This window comes from Micropterus dolomieu, linkage group LG02 (assembly GCF_021292245.1).
Source record: "Micropterus dolomieu isolate WLL.071019.BEF.003 ecotype Adirondacks linkage group LG02, ASM2129224v1, whole genome shotgun sequence".
In the NCBI taxonomy this organism is placed as follows: domain Eukaryota; kingdom Metazoa; phylum Chordata; class Actinopteri; order Centrarchiformes; family Centrarchidae; genus Micropterus; species Micropterus dolomieu.
The window spans coordinates 19,100,247-19,119,584 of record NC_060151.1 but is presented as its reverse complement, the minus strand read 5'-3'; the positions used below and the strand labels follow the sequence as shown (position 1 = coordinate 19,119,584).

General features: G+C 41.1%; 1 protein-coding gene across 1 annotated transcript in view; it reads right to left on the bottom strand.

Annotated features, from left to right (window-relative positions):
* The window catches only part of hid1a (HID1 domain containing a), a 61,783-nt gene that overhangs the window by 17,555 nt on the left and 24,890 nt on the right, over positions 1-19,338 (bottom strand). The gene's annotated exons all lie outside the window — the stretch shown is intronic.

The following is a 19,338-nucleotide window of genomic DNA, read 5'->3' as shown; positions in this document are numbered from 1 at the left end:
CCATCAGTAATGAGATATGACCTGTGTCTTAGCGAGGAGCAGTGGAAGGTTTCTTTAATTAGCACGCTACATGTCCTTGTCTTGTCACAGACGCAGTAACAGATTACATACATTAATGCACCACACGTAACCACGGTTACCTCGCCGGCTATTGTGAGTCCTCATTACTTGCCTCCTTTGATTCCCTCGCTCCACCTTTTATTAAGTTAGAGATGACGAATGAGCCAGTGATAATTCGGGAATGGACATCTTCCTGCATCTCAGGTGCATGCCTTCTCATTATCTTGTATGCAGCTACCAAACATACAGCACAATGACACACAGAGTGGGGCAAGTAATGAGTCGTAAGTGAACTTTTCATCTTAGCATCATCTGAGGTATGCCTCTTTTGAACTGCCTTTTGTATCTTGAAGCAAACATCAAATTAGAGCAAGGAAAGTGCTTTGTAATTAAGGTGGTGAGGATGCAATTAGTAGCAGCGGGGATAAATATTTTCCCAGTGATAATCCAAACTTCTGTGTGAGTAAACATTACTGCATATTAAAGGAATTATGTACCCCGAATTGCTAATTCAGTGAAGTGTCCATAGGGCCCATTTAGGCTTCTATTTTTTTATTTTTTTTGACTATTTATGTTAGTTTACAATACTCTGGTAATATATACACACTGCAGGAAAGATCAGTGTTTACAAAAAGCCTGTGTCAGCAAGGAACATATACAGGATAAATATTGTGTTTTAAGTTTATTTAACAGGGTCCATGTATAATAAAACATTGACTTCAAGCTTGAAACCTGATGCATTTCACAGAGATATAGCTAAACAGCAACTTTTCATCCCCAGCCGCTGGGCAGGTGAGCATTTACACCTACAGTACATTACAAGCCACAAAATATATTAATAATATATATTTATGGACACAATCATAGGGCATCAAAACCCTTAAATCCTCTTGCACATGCTGTTTAAAATGGATTCTTTTTGGGGGAGGTGTATAAAAATCAACACTTCACTAGAAAACCATTTGAATTGATTACATGTCATTCAGGGGGTGAAGGGTTGATCAGTGGACGCAGAAAAGAAGTAAAGGGCTTTTATTTTTACTGGACGAAGAGTATAAAACGTTGATACAAGCACAGTATTGTTCAGCATAAATCCTAGCAAAGTGTGTTTTCTGAACAGCAGCTGTCCAGATGTTCATGAAAAGAGCAGCAGAGGGCAGCACACTCTAAGTGTTAGCTGGACGCAAACTGTAGCCCTGCAGTCTGAATCTCATAAATTCCGGGAAATTCTACAACAGTATCAAAACGTGTGGGCAACGTAGAAGATATTTATCTTTAATCTGTTTTCACGCACACATACACAAACACACATACACACTCTGTCCTTCCTGGGCAGAGTACAGATATGAAGGTGGGCGGTGATGAATGGCTCATATCAGTTGAGCGGAGAGGCAGGAGAGAGTTAAATGAACTGTCCTTGTTCAGGGGTCTATGTATGCGCATACATTGTTATATTTTTACCGTGGCCAGCGAAAAAATCTGGGTTATTCTATGGTTCCTTTTCTTTGTGTCCTCTCTGATTCCCATCTTTCCTCAAAGGCAAAACCACAGTGAACATCAGCGACACGCAACAAAGACAGACAAGCAGACAAACTACTGTGTCTTTTATATTTATCAGTGTCCAGTTCACCTTTGGCTTCAAAACTTAAAACACAATCTCCTTGAATAATCTAACTTATTTTGAAAACCAGAAAAAGGATGAAACTGGTCACAGGACAGTCCTTCAAGTGAGCAGCTATGGTGTATTCAAAACATAAATGAAGTCAGGGCTAAAGGAACATGAAGAAAGAAAGGAAAAGTGAGGTAAAGCTTATCTGGTCACCCTCGCCTGTCTTTGCCAGACTTTGGGCTGAAATGTGTTTGGGCAGCTGTTGCCTAGCATGAGATGGTGATTGGGTTGGCATCAAGTATGCTACTTTCCCTCGCCAGCCAACACAAACATCTGCTTTGCCTTCCCCACCACCATTTCGCCCAACATCAAACAACAAAGCTTGCCTGCTCCGCTGCCCCCATGGCCATCCGAAGAATTAATGACCCACCAAACACATTAGCGGTGCCCTATTGCCCCGGCCTGGCTGAAGCAGAGAACGGGGAAAGCTGTGGCAGGCAAACAAGGAGAGGGAAGGGTTAGTGGGTCAGGATGATAAAGTACTTCACAGGTCAGGAATTAAGATGTATAGATATTCAGGTGATCTTGGGATGTTCACTGCATTTTTGCAAGTCCTTTTTTCAACAAGCCTTTATCATTTCCTTTTACAGCCATGTTGACAAATTATACAGTATTATTGTTAGAAATTCTGGATTTGTGACAGATTTTTTTGTGCGTTGCATCTAAGAGAGTACTACACTTTACCTGGTGGCAGAGCAAGCCAGTTGAATCAAGTTGAGGAGAGAGGTTGTTAAAATACAAAGACAGACAGAAAAGAAAGAAAAGAAGCTAAAACTGAGGAGGATCTTCTTCCTTAGCCAGTTACCGCTCCTGTGTATGCTCACTCTTTCCCCAACTGTTGCTGACAGGGGGTGGAGGGGAGGACTGGGTTATCTCACTGACTGTAGCCTAAACATACTGCCCCAATGCAGCTGAGAAACAGTCGTCATTTGCCTAAGCAAAAGAAAACAGCTCGGCCACTCTCTATAGAGCTGTCTGCAGTTTTAATGCTTTGAACGGACTGAACAGAAAAGTAAGATAACCGAAAGGCTCTGCATGCTTGGGTCGGTGTCTCCGCTTTGACTTTATAGGCCTCCCTATTCAATTTCACACAATGTGCTCCGGAGACAATGTACAGTAGACTGTTTTCATTGCAAGTTACAGTCAAGGCCCCCGATCAGTCATGTTCACCCCAAAACATAGAAAGGAAGGCCGTGAGCAGTTTCTTGTCCCACACGCAGGCCACAACTGTTCCTCCTTTTATGGTTGAATGTGAGAATATTCACGCACTCTGGCTTGTATTTGTAAACCGGGATGTTTACATGGTTCGGTTTTGCCCTGTTCAGCTGTCAACACTCACAGGCGTTCAACCCTGAGTGTGCCGGTGAGAAGGAGTGCAATAGTTTAGAGAGTGTCATGCTAAGTGGGACTGGTTTGGGCTGGCTGGGTAGAGTGTGCACTCAGCACACCACCATATAGACCGCTGTTTTCTAAATGGCCCATATTAACTGAATGGGAATAGGCTGGACTCAGACCTGTGTTGTTAGCACAGAGAGGACAGGCTTCATGGCTCACACAGCCTGGTGTCGTCTCCACGCGGCTGACCTGCCACACAGCCATGTTTCATCACCGGAGGACTGATGTGGCGCCGCTCACAGCCACCGAGGTGCAATTTGTTGCATGTGGACTATAACTGTCAGGAAGAGATATACCCTCACTTAAATAGCCGCCCATAATCTGCCCCTCTCCCTGTATTATCCTAATTGAACCCATGGGCAGCCAAACGCCATCAATAGCTGAGCTCATCTGCAAATTAATAAAACATGGGCCCTCACCAAATCTATGCTTGTGATAGAGCTTGAAGCTACTTAGACACACTAAAGGACTGAGTGTTTGTGATTGCTATTTTCAAAAGAAATGGAAGCACAATAAAATGTTCTCATTTTTTCTTTCAGCAGTGATGAGCATGCGTCCTTATGGCTCCCGTGGTCCTGCGTGCATTCCCAGTGAGCTTTCTCCTTCCTCCTTCCTCTTCGTAATGGAAATGCTTATTAAAACCATCAAACACCATTTACCTAAACACGCCTTTGCAAGCAGTAGTGTGGTGGCGTTGTTTCAGTGGCTACGGGGCTTTGAGGTGTAGATTGCAACCGATTCAACAGGTGACCACCAAGCAGGATCTTGTGCTTTCTCCTCACTGCTGACTATTGTGAAGCCACATCCCTTGGTCACGACTGAGACACACCGGCACCATCAACCAGTGCCACATCAGCACAAGTTCAGGGAGGCTTTTGACTGTGTTTATTTTGACTGTCTGGACTGACGCCCAGCGTGATGTGGGAGACGCTGAAAGAGGTGGTCATCATAATACGACCTAGATGTTAATAACAACAAATCCTGGAGGACACAAAAAAAACAGCCAGAGGTTATTAAAGGCATCTATCATGTCTTTTGGGCTGGTAGTCGTTAAGTCACCATCCCTCTCTCCTCCTCTCGCAATTGATAATGACTCCTCTGTTGAACGTGAAACCAAAGCCATGGCGACCAAACTTTATTCTCTTTTCTCCTTCTCCATTTCTCTCCCACACAGCTTTCTCTCGTGTTGTAGTACCTTTGTTTTCACACATACAAAACCCTAAGGCAGACTTTCAAAGACTGCAATTTCCTACTATTCCTTCGAAAAGGAAGGCCAAGCCTAAAGTGGCTTCACGCTCTGAACAACTCTGAAGGAGGGCAGGACTCTTCCTTCCAATATCAACACAACGTACCTGGCCTTGAGTGCACCTCAAAGCTTTTGGTCTGCTCATGGGCTTATTTTACAGCGCAGTCAGTGTGCACTGATGAAAAAAAAATCGCCTATAGTTACATAAAGAAAGGAATGCTGTAAAAGCTCGAAGGCCGTGACAACTTGATGAGCCATCAAGACTGACTGTGAACAACTAGAAACATGGAGAGAAAAGGCTCACATCACAGAGCTCGGTTATATGGAGTCATGGATATATGGACAAAAACAAACTGACTCTCCAAAGAAAACTGTGAGTAATCCTTGGACAGAGTATTGTTTGGGCATGCACATGATTATTGAAACGCCTCGATGCCACAGTGAATGATGGTGCACACTTGAATATGATGGACCAGTTATAAGGAGGGGTGTTACAAAATGAGTAATCATCAAACCAGAAGGGAAACAAGTTCCCATAAACAATATACACAATGACAAGCCTTTTCATCCGCAAAGCCTTGATGGTTGAGCTTTAATAACACACACACACACACACAAAATATTGAGAGCGATCCCATCTCTTCTAAAAACTGTCGACTTTGCAGCAATTGTATTACAGAGGCTGCTTAGGGCACTATATATGACACAAAAGGCTGATACTATATTGGATTAAGTGCATTTACTCAAGTACTGTTTTTCGGTTTAATATTACTGGCCCTGTTCTTGAATATCTTTGTACTATGTAAGACTTTATTGCGCTGGGGGCACTCCACTGATTTTACTCATGAAGTTCAGTTTAGTCATCATGAGAGTTCTACTCAGCGTGTACATAATTTCTACTGTGACTGTGAGCTTTCCACAGTTTGAAAAAATAACCCTGATGATGTAATCAGGGGGGCCTAATGAACGAAACTATTGAGTTGCATTATGGGCAATGTAGTTTCTGGATCTCAGGGACTAAATGTTTAGGTATCAGATGCCTCTCTTGCTTCAAATGTGACCATTCTTTTAAAAAGCCCCCTGCCTTTGTTGAAGTGAACATTAAATAGCTGGGATACAACTTTAACGTAGAAGTGCGTCATTATAGGAAATACACCTAATCACTTTCTGTCCAACCAGTGACAAAATCTGCCTACCAGAAGCTCTGAATCTCTCTAATCAACACGTTATATCTTGTTTGTTTAATTCATACAAAAGCCTACGTGTAAAAAAGATAATTGTCTGTTTCATAGGGGGTTATGTGAGACTATTTTATTCTATACAGACTATTTTTGGGGACAGACACAGTAACTTTCTGGAGACTTCAGTGGTTACCTGGAAACTGCTCAGAGTGAAGAAATTCAAAAATTCAATAATTTGTAGAGCAACTGGGATTAAAAAGTCAAATTGACATTTTTACATTTGCCTTTTTTCTAAACTAAACATTTAGTGCACTTTAGCAATGCTGGTAGGCGGATTTAGTTGTTACATTTGAGACCTGAGTAGTAGATTTTACAGCTGATACTTTACAATGTATTTTGTCATGTAATGCCTGCATTGTCACTGCAAATGTCAACAAACAAAGCGAAAATAAGAAACAGAACACAAATTTATTTCAAGTGTGACCGTATCATGTATTGGTCTGCTTGGTTTCTATTTAATGATTCACTCCTTCCAAACTTCAGTGGAAACATAATATTTTACATCCCTTTGAATGTCTTGTGTGGTGCAACAGTACGTAATGTTGACTTTCATTACCTGAATAGGGTTTTTTGAAAGAGTAAATCTTGGCGCTTGTCCAGACAGCCTTGTTGAAATTTGCTCTGTTGATTAACTTTTTTTTTAAATAAGTCATTCACTGTCATTGTCACTACCCATAAAAAGTGGAGCCCAAAGGACATTAAGTGGAGGATTTATGGCCACCATATATTTGAGTGGAGAGCTGCTAAACCTTATGAAGTCTCTCTTGGCACTGTAAGGTTTTGCTTTCTCTGTCTCGCTCTGTTGGTTTTTTCCCCATTGCTTCAGAGTGCCTACAATTTCCCTCTCTTTATTTTCATTGGCATTTAAAGAGCTAGGTTCTCTGTTGAATGTACTCATTCAATAGTGAGCTTCCCAACCCACACATACGCAAACAAATACATTAGAACACAAGTGCATGAACACACAAATAAAGCAGCGGTGAACATGTGGAGAGTAGACCCTGACTCTCCTGCTCAATGCCACAGGATGTTGGACCCCAGCAAGTTTCAGATGCACACCGGGTCTGAAAGCATTTCTCCATGTCTGTGCTCGTCATTGTTGGGGGGCATTAATTGATTGGCTTGGTTTCTATTCCCCTTTTGTGAAGTGGCTTTAGTCCTGGCTTTATGAAGGTTGCTGAAATCTATTCAGACCATTCTCTTTGCTTGGTGGAGCAGAGCACAGCGGTAGAGCAGCCGCTGTCTCCACCTTTATTGGTGGAAATCGCCCTTGCACATTTTAATCTGCCATCTCCTGGGGTCTCATAACACTTTATAGCTTTGTATGTCTCATCAGGTTTTATATTCTAGGATCACACAAAAAAATTACTTTCCTTACTTTTTTTCCCCCCTTCAATCTTCTTTTTGGTTTTACATTTACCATCATATTTTTTCGTTTTCAGATATTTTCTACCAAATGAATGAACATAGGAGCCTGGAGAAGCATGAACCTTTACTTTAACATAGAAAGGTATATTGTCAGCCTCCTAAATTCACCTCGTGTGAATGCTGTCTGTGTGTCAGTATGGATCTACTGCTGAATAGAGGCAGACTTCAGGATATAATTGACCACAGATGAGATGAAAGTGCAGTTTGTGCAGCAACATTTTTATGATTGGCTTCTTAATGCCGAAATTTGACAAGATGCTGAAATTGTGTGTACACAATCCAAACTATGTTAACCGCTGAGCTGTTTTTCCTCCCATAAAACCAGCCAACATTCACCTTGAGGCTATCAGGAGCTACAATAATCCTGACAGGAGGTAATTGGAGAGGTGGGTGCCAGAATCAAATCATCAAAAATAGTCATATCACTCAATTTGACTCATGTAAGCTGCAGCATTTAGTGTCTGCGTATTCTTTTTTTTTTTCAAACACACACAGTCACACATACAGGCACACACACAGTTCATACAGATGGCCCTATATCCACATCTGGCAACAGCTGGAGTTGTGAGCACATCTGTTCCGTCCTGCGTGGAAACATAGAGGGCTGTTTCTGCTTTAATACTGACCTTCTCTTAAATACTTTCACTTTTTTTTTTCGATCCACTGTGGTACCACAGCAGCCAAGATCCAACACCAGCGGGGTTCTCTTACGTTCCCCCGATTCAGACAGAATGGCCTATCAAGCTTGCCCAAGGGGAACAAATGTCTTCCCAAATCACATCGTTTACACTCTCATACACATCGTTCCCCCTCCTTCTTTGTGTTCTTGCTTCTGTGACTTCACTGACTTTCTCTGGATTTTCTTCCATTGTTCTACTTCTCTCTCTCTCTCTCTCTCTCTCTCTCTCTCTCCAGTTCTGTCTGTCTCCTTTCCCTCCATCCTATTTCCCCATATTACAGAGGCCGTTATTGAATCGCCTTGAACTGTTCTGTTCGGGAACACAGACAGCTTAGATCAGCAGCTGTGCGTGGGAGACACACAGGTTTGTGGTCATTTTGTTGACCCTTTTTGATGACATCTTGCGTTCAGAAACCGCCTCTGCCCCTCAGTATAACATATATATCTCTTTGATCTATGTAAGACGTTTGCAGGTGGCAAAATTGATTGAAAAGATGCACAAATTATCTTTTTTGAAAAAAAAAAAGGAATTTGAAGCCCAAGACACATGGCCTGTCTTTTACTCATTTAATTTCACTCCCCTATTCTTCTTTCTGGAGATCCATGAGACCTATTTCCTTTCTCCTCCATCACCTTCTACTTCTCTACATCTTACTTTTTACTTGCCCCATTTTGCAATCAATCTGCTGTTCATCTTATCTAATGAGCTCATTAGGGTGTCTTAAGCAATGGTGATTGATAATAATGGCTTAGAAATGTCCCATTGATTCACTTCTATATCAGGCTTGTAAAGTAAAGGCTCTCTGCATTAAAATCATAGGTCAAGTGAACCCTCTCTCCTGTCTAGCCTGTATCTGGGTGACAAGTTCTTTGTTTTCAACGCAACCTCCCCTCCCCTCTCCAAATTATGATTGAGTGAAACTGGTTTGTATTTACCACATCTGCTTGGCCCAGTATACATTTCTGTAAAGCTTCCTTAACAAAGATGTGAAAATGCATCACTGCTTAGATGGTCACTGAATGACGGTTTTCCTTCAACAGGCCTAAATTCCACCATATTTTACATGTTTACAGAGACCGGTGAGTGAAACTGGATGTTAACAGTAGACATCATATTTTTCTAGCCAATCAAAACAAAGGAGATGTGTTACAGTTGGTCAATTTGCTGGAAGTCTTTAATTTTTTATGGCTGGGCTTCTTAACAGCCATGACTGATGGAGCCATTTGACTTTAAAGCTGTAAAAGCTACTGTTTGTAATGCAGGCAAGTTTTGCGAGGCCACCGGCAATATGTGTGGGAAAAACTACCGCTTTATGTATGCTGTTTGTGTGTTTGCATTTGTATGTGAATCAGGGAAGGAGGGAGAGAGAGAGAGAGAGAGACAGATGGAAAAAGAAAGGGGGGGGCGGTGCTAATGATTATTTGGGAAGGGGTGTGTGTGACAGAATTTGCACCCACATGAATAGTGCGCAGTCAGCATGCAAGCTCAAATCACTTCAATAGTTTCACATCAACCAATTTAATGGCACAACCCGGCCAGTGAAGTTTTTATTCCAAATCCTGTCCATAATCTAATGGTCTTTGAAAGTCTGCCACTTCCCCCTGGCTGACAGGTTGTGCATTTGGATCTAATTGAATCCATTTACATCCTGCATAAATGGAAAGCACATGGAGTCCTAACCACCTGGTTCTGATCAGCTACTGAGTTGGGAGAGCCACACTCTTCGGAGCACGCCCAGTGCCAGCAGGGGATACACTACACAGTGAAGTTAAGAGAGAGGGGGGAGAGAGAACACCTTTTGATATAACTCTTGGCTCTGATTTAATTCAGTTTGAGTTCAGTTACCCCTTCACAATTCCGTGTATTCCTATCTGTCTGGCAGACTGTGGTCTTTTACAGTAGTGTAATATTTTACCACAAGGGGGAGTCCAGCAATACCCACTCATGTACAGTAACCACTGTTTGCGCTAATGTGGACCTGAGAGCATTTATCTACTGTACAGCAGAGAGGAGGCGGGTTAAGCTTTAAAATTTAGAGACTTCAAGGTACAGTGGGATATATGGGCCAGGTCTTTTTTGATTTAATGTAAGATAGAATATTATTGCATGCCTGCTACCATGTGTTAGTTACACAAAAACCTCACAGGGAGGTTGGCAAAATACTGTAACAACTAATATAATAAGTATGTGAATGACTTCCTTAATTAATGTTTCACATGCTGCTAAAAAGGTGCAGGATACTAGTTTTAAGGCTAATTTTCCGCATTTGTAAGTGAATATGATTTGACATTAAACACTTTTGAGTTTTCAAAGCAACGTGAGGCAAGGGGGCGAATCATCTGGACCCAAAGAGCATTACGGTTTATAAACAAACACTGACAAACTTCTCAAGGTGAAACTAACAGCATGGACAAAACATTAGTTGAATTTTAGTCGCTTTTCACAAAAAGAATCCTTTTCTTTTTTGGAAGTGTTAAGTCCCTTGCTTACTGAGAGTTAGATTGGAAGAGCAACACCATTCTCATTAAATATGAGACTACAGTTAGCAGCTGGGTAGCTAGCTTGGCAAAAGACTGGAAACTGTAAAACCTCAATGTCATTTATTTAATATACTTGGTTTTTGTACACATTAATCAAATGAGATATATCATATTAATAATTTGTGAGCTTTAGTGGTGCTGGTAGGCAGATTTTGTTACCTTTGGACAGAGTCATGGCTAGCTGTTTCCCGTTCCTGATCTTTGTGCAAAGCTAAGCTAACCAGCTGCTGGCGGTAGCTTCATATTTACTGTACAGGCATGAGAAAGATATCAAGTGCAAAAGTTTTTTTTAGTTTTTAAATGATTTCAACACAGTATGTTGTCTTTGTGATATGAATTCTTGCAGGTTGTTATCCACATTATGGGTACAGTGTTCCTATATGGTGCTGGGTAATGGCATGCGGATAGTTTTTGAGGATTTAAGACATACTTTATTGGTGCATTATTTGAATATGCACCAATATCCAGACTTTCTACGTGGCCTACTGTCATGTGTATGGAAATGGAAATGGTTAATGGGGCCAATGGGTAACATCATGACCTTCATCAGGTTCCCCTCGTAGTCCATCCCAGCCCCACCTCACAACACATCTGGTTTGACCATCTCCACCCAAAACCCCTGCTAGCCACCCCCGCCTGCACCTCATCAATCCTCTGTGTCATCATTGCCACACTTCTAGCTATTGCCAAAGTAAGCCATGACACAAAGACGTGAAAATGATGAATGGACTTTTCCGGACAGGAAGCAGCGATGGTTGAAGAGACACCCCACCCTCAGTCATCTATCCGATCCATTATTCACTTTCTTTCCCCTGCCACATCTCTCTGTTGTCTGTTCTTCTTGAGTCAATAGGAACCAAGCCGTCATGTTCCACAAATACATCCCTCCGAAATATGCATTTTTTCAATTTCAATTTCAGTTTAGTCCCCACCATGGCTTAGAATTACCAACGTTTTTATGTATTAAATCCTGTTGTCTGGGAACACATAAATCACTAGAAACACTTAATTCCCAGGGTAATTTTTATATTTCATCCATCTGCATCCCACTTTTTTTTTCAGTTTGGACAATCAAAAACACTGTAGTCCTCTCTGTGTTTACACAATTCGATCTGCAACTAGTTTAGTCCTCGCATCCCCAACCACAAGTTACAGTGAACCATGGGACGTCTGTATACAATCCATTGTTGTGTCTGCCTACACATAGCATGTCCATTCACTGCTGGACAATACTGTCCATTAACTATTATATGAGTTGCCGTAGTTTTATTGGTTGCTGATGTGAATAGGAGTCCCACAGTGTTCCACTAGTGACATTATCAATCTTGGTCGCCATAACTATCGGCTTCGAGTTGTGCTCTGAGGCTTCTGTCCAACACTTATGTATTGTCCCTGAATGCTGTAGAGGTTCTCATAATGGCTCATGACTGAGATATTCATCTTAAACTATGGTCAGACATGGTTATTACCTTTATAAATTGTAGTAATTTTCTCTGTCATATGTCATATGATTTTAATGTTTGTGTCAGGGTGTGTGTTAAAGCTTTAGGGGCATGTTTTTGAACAGAGCAGCTCCTTCCATAGTCATTGCTTGCCTTTTCGCCTTCATGAACTCTAGCTTCCAATATCAGACCAAAGAAACACTCCCTTGTTCCTATGCTCCCTCGGGGCAAAGTGGCACTGGTAGATGTTTAAGATATTTAAGCCTCCTTTGTTTAGGAGACTGAAGCCACTCCTTCCTTCCTTAGTCCCCTAAAGCACAGTATAGCAGCAAGATCACTGAGCTTTCATACAATATCGTCATCATCTATATAATCTAATTTAACAAAGGGAAAGAGTTTTGCTCCCATCAAAGAAGTGATGAATAAAACATCCAATGAAGTTTAATACAAGTTTTCTTGAGACCATTTGTTTTCCAAGCCTTTCAAAATAATTCTCCATGGAGTTGCACAGTTTGTTTGACATCAATTATTTCGAGTAAGACAAACTGCTCTCATTAAACCCGCTATACACAGCAGGACAGATGTGAATATTCAATAAAAGACAAAAAACTGTAGGTTAAACACTCCCCAAAGTAGACGTTTTTGGGGCTCATATTAAATTCTAGCTCTTTTGAGGAGACATATAGAAACTTATTCCACCTTTAATATATTGAGAGTTGAAGATTGAAGATTCTCTTTCATGTAATTTGATTACTGAACCAGGATTACAGCCAGCCCTCCCTCATTTACTATTACTGAGGAAAAAAACAATTAAGCTATACATGTTAGCTATCAAGGAGACAACGCACCCGTCCACAGGCACACCAATGGATAAAACACACTCACTGACAGAGGCGCGCACACACAGACAGAAGTCTCATTTAATCCTTTATGATGCGCCTGGAATTTGTAATGATTTTAATTAGGAAAGGTGCAATAGGAGTCTACACCGTGGCAATGCTGACACTCCAGGGTGCCTGGAGCCAATTAAAAATATGTGCTGATCAAACAGCCTGCCCTTGCCATGCTTGACTATCCCCAGAGCCTCTGCTGCTGCAGAGGGACGGCCAAGCTCAGGGCCTCTAGCTCCCACCGAACAGGCTGCAGAGCTGGCATAGCTACACCAGATCCCCCTCCACCTTGAGATCTGGTTCAAGGCTCGGCTACTCCCATTAGCTGCATGCTATACTGGGCGACGAACAGCCAAGCAGCCAGTGGAAGCTCCATTAAAGGAATCTATCAGTTCACAATCAAACGTCTGTGAGAAAATGCCACACACCCCATTTGATCTCCACAGAGATTTTTACCACAAGGGAACAGGCTCAGCCCAATTTCCCTTCACACTCAGAGTGAGATCGCCACATTAAATTAGAATTATGTGACAATTTAGAGTGACAATTAAGCCTGATATTAATTACACTGTTCCTTTTGTTTCGAGCAATCCCTGCGATGTTGCCAGACCCAGGAGTGCCCAAAATAGATACATTTAAATGAATCAGAAGGCGACTTATATTTTCCAAATGTTAATATTCTTGAGGAATCCTTCATCTCTGTCATATCCTTTCCCTCCTCCCTCTGTGAAGTCCCTCCTCTCTCTATCATTAGGCATCTCTGTCCCTGGTGATTAATGATAGTAATGAGCATGTGCAGCCATTCACTCTGCCACACATTATTCCATCCTCTAGACTAAGCCATGTGTCATGTCCTCCTGAGAACGGAGAACATGGCTCCCTGGTCATATTCGCCCAAACAATAATATTATATATCTTTTGCAATATCTATGTTAGAGGGGCAAATGACGCGCTGGCCCACATGTATTGTATGTGCACAGGCATATGTAGAAAGCTTACCTTCATATTGAACTACAGAGATATTACACCTCTGAAAATAAATCATAATGAAAAAGAAAATGTGTGAAGAAGATATGTGTATACACTGGATGCACAGATTAATAATCAGACACCACTTTACTGTATCTAGACTACATTTAAAGTTTGCTCTGTGTTTGCTGGAAAATGATTCTCAATGCATGTCTAGTGGTTTAATCAAATGGACAACCTACCACTATACCTAACCTGCTGGAAGACACTGTGTGGAGCTTGTAATTACTCTGTGTGCACCATAAAAAAAAATGGATGTCTCTTTGTTTTTATCTCTCTCACCTTGCGTCTCTTGCTTTGCGTGGGCGTATTTGTTTGGCAAATCCATAATCAACATTCAAAATATGCAAAACAAATTGTTTGGAAAAGCCATTTAAGTGTCAATGGTTTTCTACCTGAAGGTTTACACTGAGGATTTTAGAGCACATGTTGCTCGTTGAACTCACTGTGCCCGCTGCTGTTTCTTCTATTCTCCACTTCGGCATTGTTGAAATTATCAAGCATTGTTAAACTTTTATCTTTGGCAGACGTTGCGGGATTGTCAGGTGGGCAGCGAGAGTGATAACTGCATATTTGGAGATCAATAAAAAGGACCCCATATCTTTGGGAGTCATATCAGCCGGGATACTGAAACACAGACCATCACTTTTATGTCGTAACCACAGTCGGCTATTGGGGATGTGAAATTAATATGACAGAAGGGCCTTCTGCTATAGGGGGGAAAGCAGTTTAAGGCCTTGCAGAGGACATTTTTTAATTGGAAACTTCATGCGAAAAGCATATACATGTCATATAAACTGATTCGCTGGTATGATGACTGAGCTGGATTTATAGCAGAGAGAGAGGGGAAGGGGGGCGGGGGGAATGCTGTACACTTTAGTTATTACTTTACAATCAGTGCACCAAATCAGATAACTGTGAGGGAATGCTTAGTTTTCTCTGATTGTTCAAAAGTTGCTTGTTATCAGGAGCTGTGGCATTTTAACATACTCTGACTTCAGTGCATGCTTGTTATTATTGTTGTTGTTGTTACTGTAGATGAGCATCAACATATAATACTTTTTAACTATTCCATTTATATAAGCCATACATTTTTAGTTGGGGCTGCAGCCTGCTGTGCTGCAAGGCCTGAATAATTGACTCTCTGTTGATCATACATCAGTAACTTGTGGCCCAGCCTCTTCACCCTTTTGATTCAACAGCAGTTTATTGAGAGGTGGATGATTGTACAGTGTTGCCACTGTCAAACATGTTTGGCTGTCGAGGTTTTCCACGCTGAGGTTCACATTGCTAATTGTTAGATTTTGCATTGTGTGGTCACAATGCAAAACTTTATTGGAGAAGGTAAAGTTTTAGCATGTTTTGCTTAAGTGTAAACCAAGTTGTAATTGCTGATTAAAGCTTATGCTTCTATAGTCCCAACTATTAAATTGGCATTTATTATTCTTTGCAATAATGATCAAGTGTCATTATTTTTATATCAAATCATTTGACTTTGTAGCTGAAAAGAGCACTATATACTCAAATTTACAGTTAAGGGAATCTAAACTTTAACTCATACATGCTTGACTCTCCATACTTCCTCATTGTGAAATGTCATGATAATCTGGTCTCATCTGAGCTCATCTGCATGCAGAGGACTTATGTTATATTATGTTACCAGTCAACTTGGAGCATACTCTGCTGCGTAACAGAATCTCTCTCATATCACAGGACAAAGCCTTCATTTGCACCATTGCACTGCCAACAAAAACCCTGTGGTGTTATTTTTCTATGAAACTGGCAAGAGAAATCAGAATATCCTAATCAACGCATTTAGGTTGTCATGAGGAGAAAGAGGATAAAACTCAAGTTGTGTAAAATCAATGCAGAGGCACTGTGAATGAAAAGAGGAAGCCCAAATGGCTGGGCTGACTTCGCCAAGGACTTCTCTCTGGGTCTGGGAGATACCAGGCGTGTCTGGGACTGATCTGAACTGATCTACATGATCACTGCCCTCTTCAGCCATGTGATGCTTATGCAATGCTCCTCCAACCTGCAGCTGGGGGAGAAATCAATCACACCACAAGCCCCCTTTTCTTCTCTCAAACAAGAGCTTTTTAGTGACAACGGCCATCTTGGTCACATGACCATGGGAGCATCCTGCAACCTCCCCATCCCCCAGTGTCCCCCAGCAACCCATTGCTGCAGATGTTGGGTGAAAACATGGCTGATGACTTTGATAATGGAGGCACAATATTGCTCTTGTGTGTTGTTAAGCCTTCAACAGCTGTGTTAGACATCCACGATCACAAGACTTGGTCAAGGAACATAATGACTTAATGCGTGATACAGTCTGAGGCAATAATCAATAGGGCTATTTGAATGGAGCGTCAACTAAAGCTGTTTATTTATTTATGTTATATCTATATTAGCGTTGGTGAATCAGTAGAATTCATTAGTTGCAATGATTAGGTTTTACAGCACATAGCCTACATGAGCACAAACACACATGCTTTTTGTCCATTGCTATAAGCAGTGGAATTGTACTAGAAGCCTCCAACTGGTGGTGAACTTTGCAAATGTTGTCATATCCATTGTGAGCCTGCAGGGCTACAAAGGGAAACTGTCCTCCTAAAATCCCCAGTGAGGTAATGACAGGGTTAAAATATGATGTCAGGTTCCCTGGGTGGGGAAGGTAAAGAAGAGCAAAGGTGCCAGAGGATGTCACAGGATTGTAGGCTAGTGCAAATTATTAGATCTTTGCCCTGCATGCTTCAGTAGCAAAATCACTGGGTGTAATATTTTGATTGAGAAATTGGTCTTTTCTTTTTAGGGGTGAATATATTTATTAAAACTAGGCATCTGTCCTGTTTTGGATCTGTTTTTTGTGCTCCATTTGCTCTGATGCATATGACACTTCTGTGCATTGTCTGTGTCCACTGTCTTTTGCAGGCACTGATCCTTTGTTTTCAGACCGAGGAAGTATGGTGTAAATTTACGAGACCTGCTTCAAAACAGACTGTCATTGGCCTGTTGCTAAAAACTGAAATGTGTTGAGTGTGAGAATTATCTAAAAATAAAATGAACAATTTTATTAGTGTGGTAAGATCCGGGTTCTCTCCTTGAAGTGAAGACAGTTCCATGAAACAGCGCCAACCTTCAGTAGGCTTCTGGTTGTGCCATATGCCACTACAATTCAAGTTGTTATGTAGCACCCCCACCACACACACACACACACACACACACACACATCTATCAATCCCACTTTAATTATGCCAATCCACACATAGGCCTAAACAGGAAAAAAATATTTCATATGTATATTTTTTTTATATTTGTGTAAGAATACACACAAATTAAGAGCTGTTGAATTTGCTTCCTAAATGTTTGTTTATGCATACAACTGTCAATATGTGATTAATTGCATCTAATTTATATATTGACTGATATCCAATCAGATCATGCACATGTGCCACACAAACACACACGTCAAAGGCTACCCATTGTCAACACACTTCAAATGATTTCTTGGTCATGACACAAGCAAACCAAACACATAAAACCAACAACAAGTCATGCAATCACTCATTTTGGATGATTTTAGCTTTTTTAAATATAAAATTCTTGCAGTGAGATTTTCAGTATTCAAGTAGTTAATGCATGAAAACAATATATTTTAAACGCCCATGCAAGTTTAATCTCCAGCATTTTTGTTTCAAACTTTTCCAGAGCGTGTATCCTTTATCACAGTCAGATGTTCCAGATTATCAGCCATGCTTATAGTATTCTTGATATTTTATGTGTGGAAATACAAGCATATAGACAATGAGTTTGTCTGTCCTTAATATCCAAGGGCCCTTCCTCCGTCTGTATGTGGGTGGGAGGCACAGAGTGTCAATCATCAACGCATCGCTGATCAAGGACAATCCTCGTCGTAAAACTGGTCTTTTTCTTAAGAAATCACTCACTGCGCATTAATTATCACTCTGTCTGTTGTGTGTGTGCGCGTGCACATGCACGCATATTACTGTGCGCGCTCGTGTGTGTGCAACTAACCATCTCTTTGACCGTTTCACATTGCATGCACTCACTCGATGTGAGCCCATGATGAGATGAAATTCCAACACCGTATGCTAAAATACAAGTTAGTATTCAAGCAAAGCAGCCGACCTTTAGTAAAATCTCACACAGGCAGCGCACAATGAAAATAGTGTCTGCTTGGGTAAATTACATTATGGTCACACTGAATGGACGCCCCAAAAAATCCATTACATTTAGAACGACATTAATTTGCGCAAGTAAAGAAAGCCTAATGTCAGACATATTTTCTTACTATATTTCTATTAGGCTAATGTAGGTCTAAGTTGGGTAAATCTAGGATCAGGCTATAAACGTTGTGAATTGACAAGTCACCACAAGCCAGTTTGAGGTTTCATCTGTCCCAAAGTAAATAAATAATGAATGAATTAATAAAGACTATTTAGTATTTTTGTCAGGCAGGCTAAAGTGATAAAAAATAAAACTAAATCTTATGTGAGCAAGGGGTCACTAACACCCAAGAAAATTTGCAATAATGTAACATAAATCTTTTTGTCATAACATTATGCCTTGTGTATTTCATTTCTTGTGACCTGACAGTTAAATTAAAACATTTAGGCTATTTAAAAAGTATAGTAATAAATAGCCCAATGTAGAGAAATAACCAAAATGAAAAGTAAATAAATCTAATTATCTTCTTTATTATTCTCACAAAGCATGAACATAAAATGTTAAAACAGCCTTGTAGGATGGGAAACAGTTGCAGCTATTTATTCACCTAACATCAGGGGGCCAGGCAAAAGTATTTTAAGGAAAAACTGTGATGGGGGAACTGGGGGACTGTTAAATGGGTGGAATGAAAAAAACAGGCTACATGGTACAAACATGCAGGTTTAAAAACAGTCAAATATTTTGGCTGCACAACATTTATGATTGTCTCTATCGTTGTCTTCATACATCGCCCTCTACGTCTCCTGGCTCCAAGTAAGCATTTTACACCCTGATCTGAATTCAGCCACTAAAGCCAGACCACAACTAGGTTAGCCTACACAAACAGCATGAGACGCTATCATCCGATTAACTCAAGCAAATTACATTTATTGTTGTTTTTTTACGGCACTAACCCCACTACGACAAACCTCATGCAGCCACACTTTAAAATGGTGAAAGACTCCGTGCAGATTTTCTCCATTAAAGCGGACTTCGGCAGGGCGATCCACAACCGGAGCTTTTTTTTCTCCTCGCCTTTCACCCTCACGTGCAACCTATAACCTGAATTGTTTCGAGGCTCGTTTTACTTGTTGTCATAACTTTTCATAATAATTAGGCATCGCTGGTCCGCATTTATCCGAAAACTAACCTCGATTATTTTAAATATCCAACATATAATTTCCCCCTCTCTGCAGTATTCCCTTTGATTCACGCTTGACTCATATGGCTTCGGGGCCAATAGGGGTCCGCCTTTGGGGCGCCTTGAAACAGTCTCTTCTTATCCCCTTTCATCATCTAACCCGGGAAGCCTTGAAACCGCAGGGCCAGTTATTGCCTTTTTCTCTTTTTTTTTCAGACAGCCCAATGCGGACTGGCCAACAGCCAATCACAGTCTTGTTTACATTCTGTGACTGACAATACGCTGGCGCCGTGCCACCCAATCAGAACCTTACATGCGAGGGGGGGGGGGGGGGGGGGGGGGGTGCA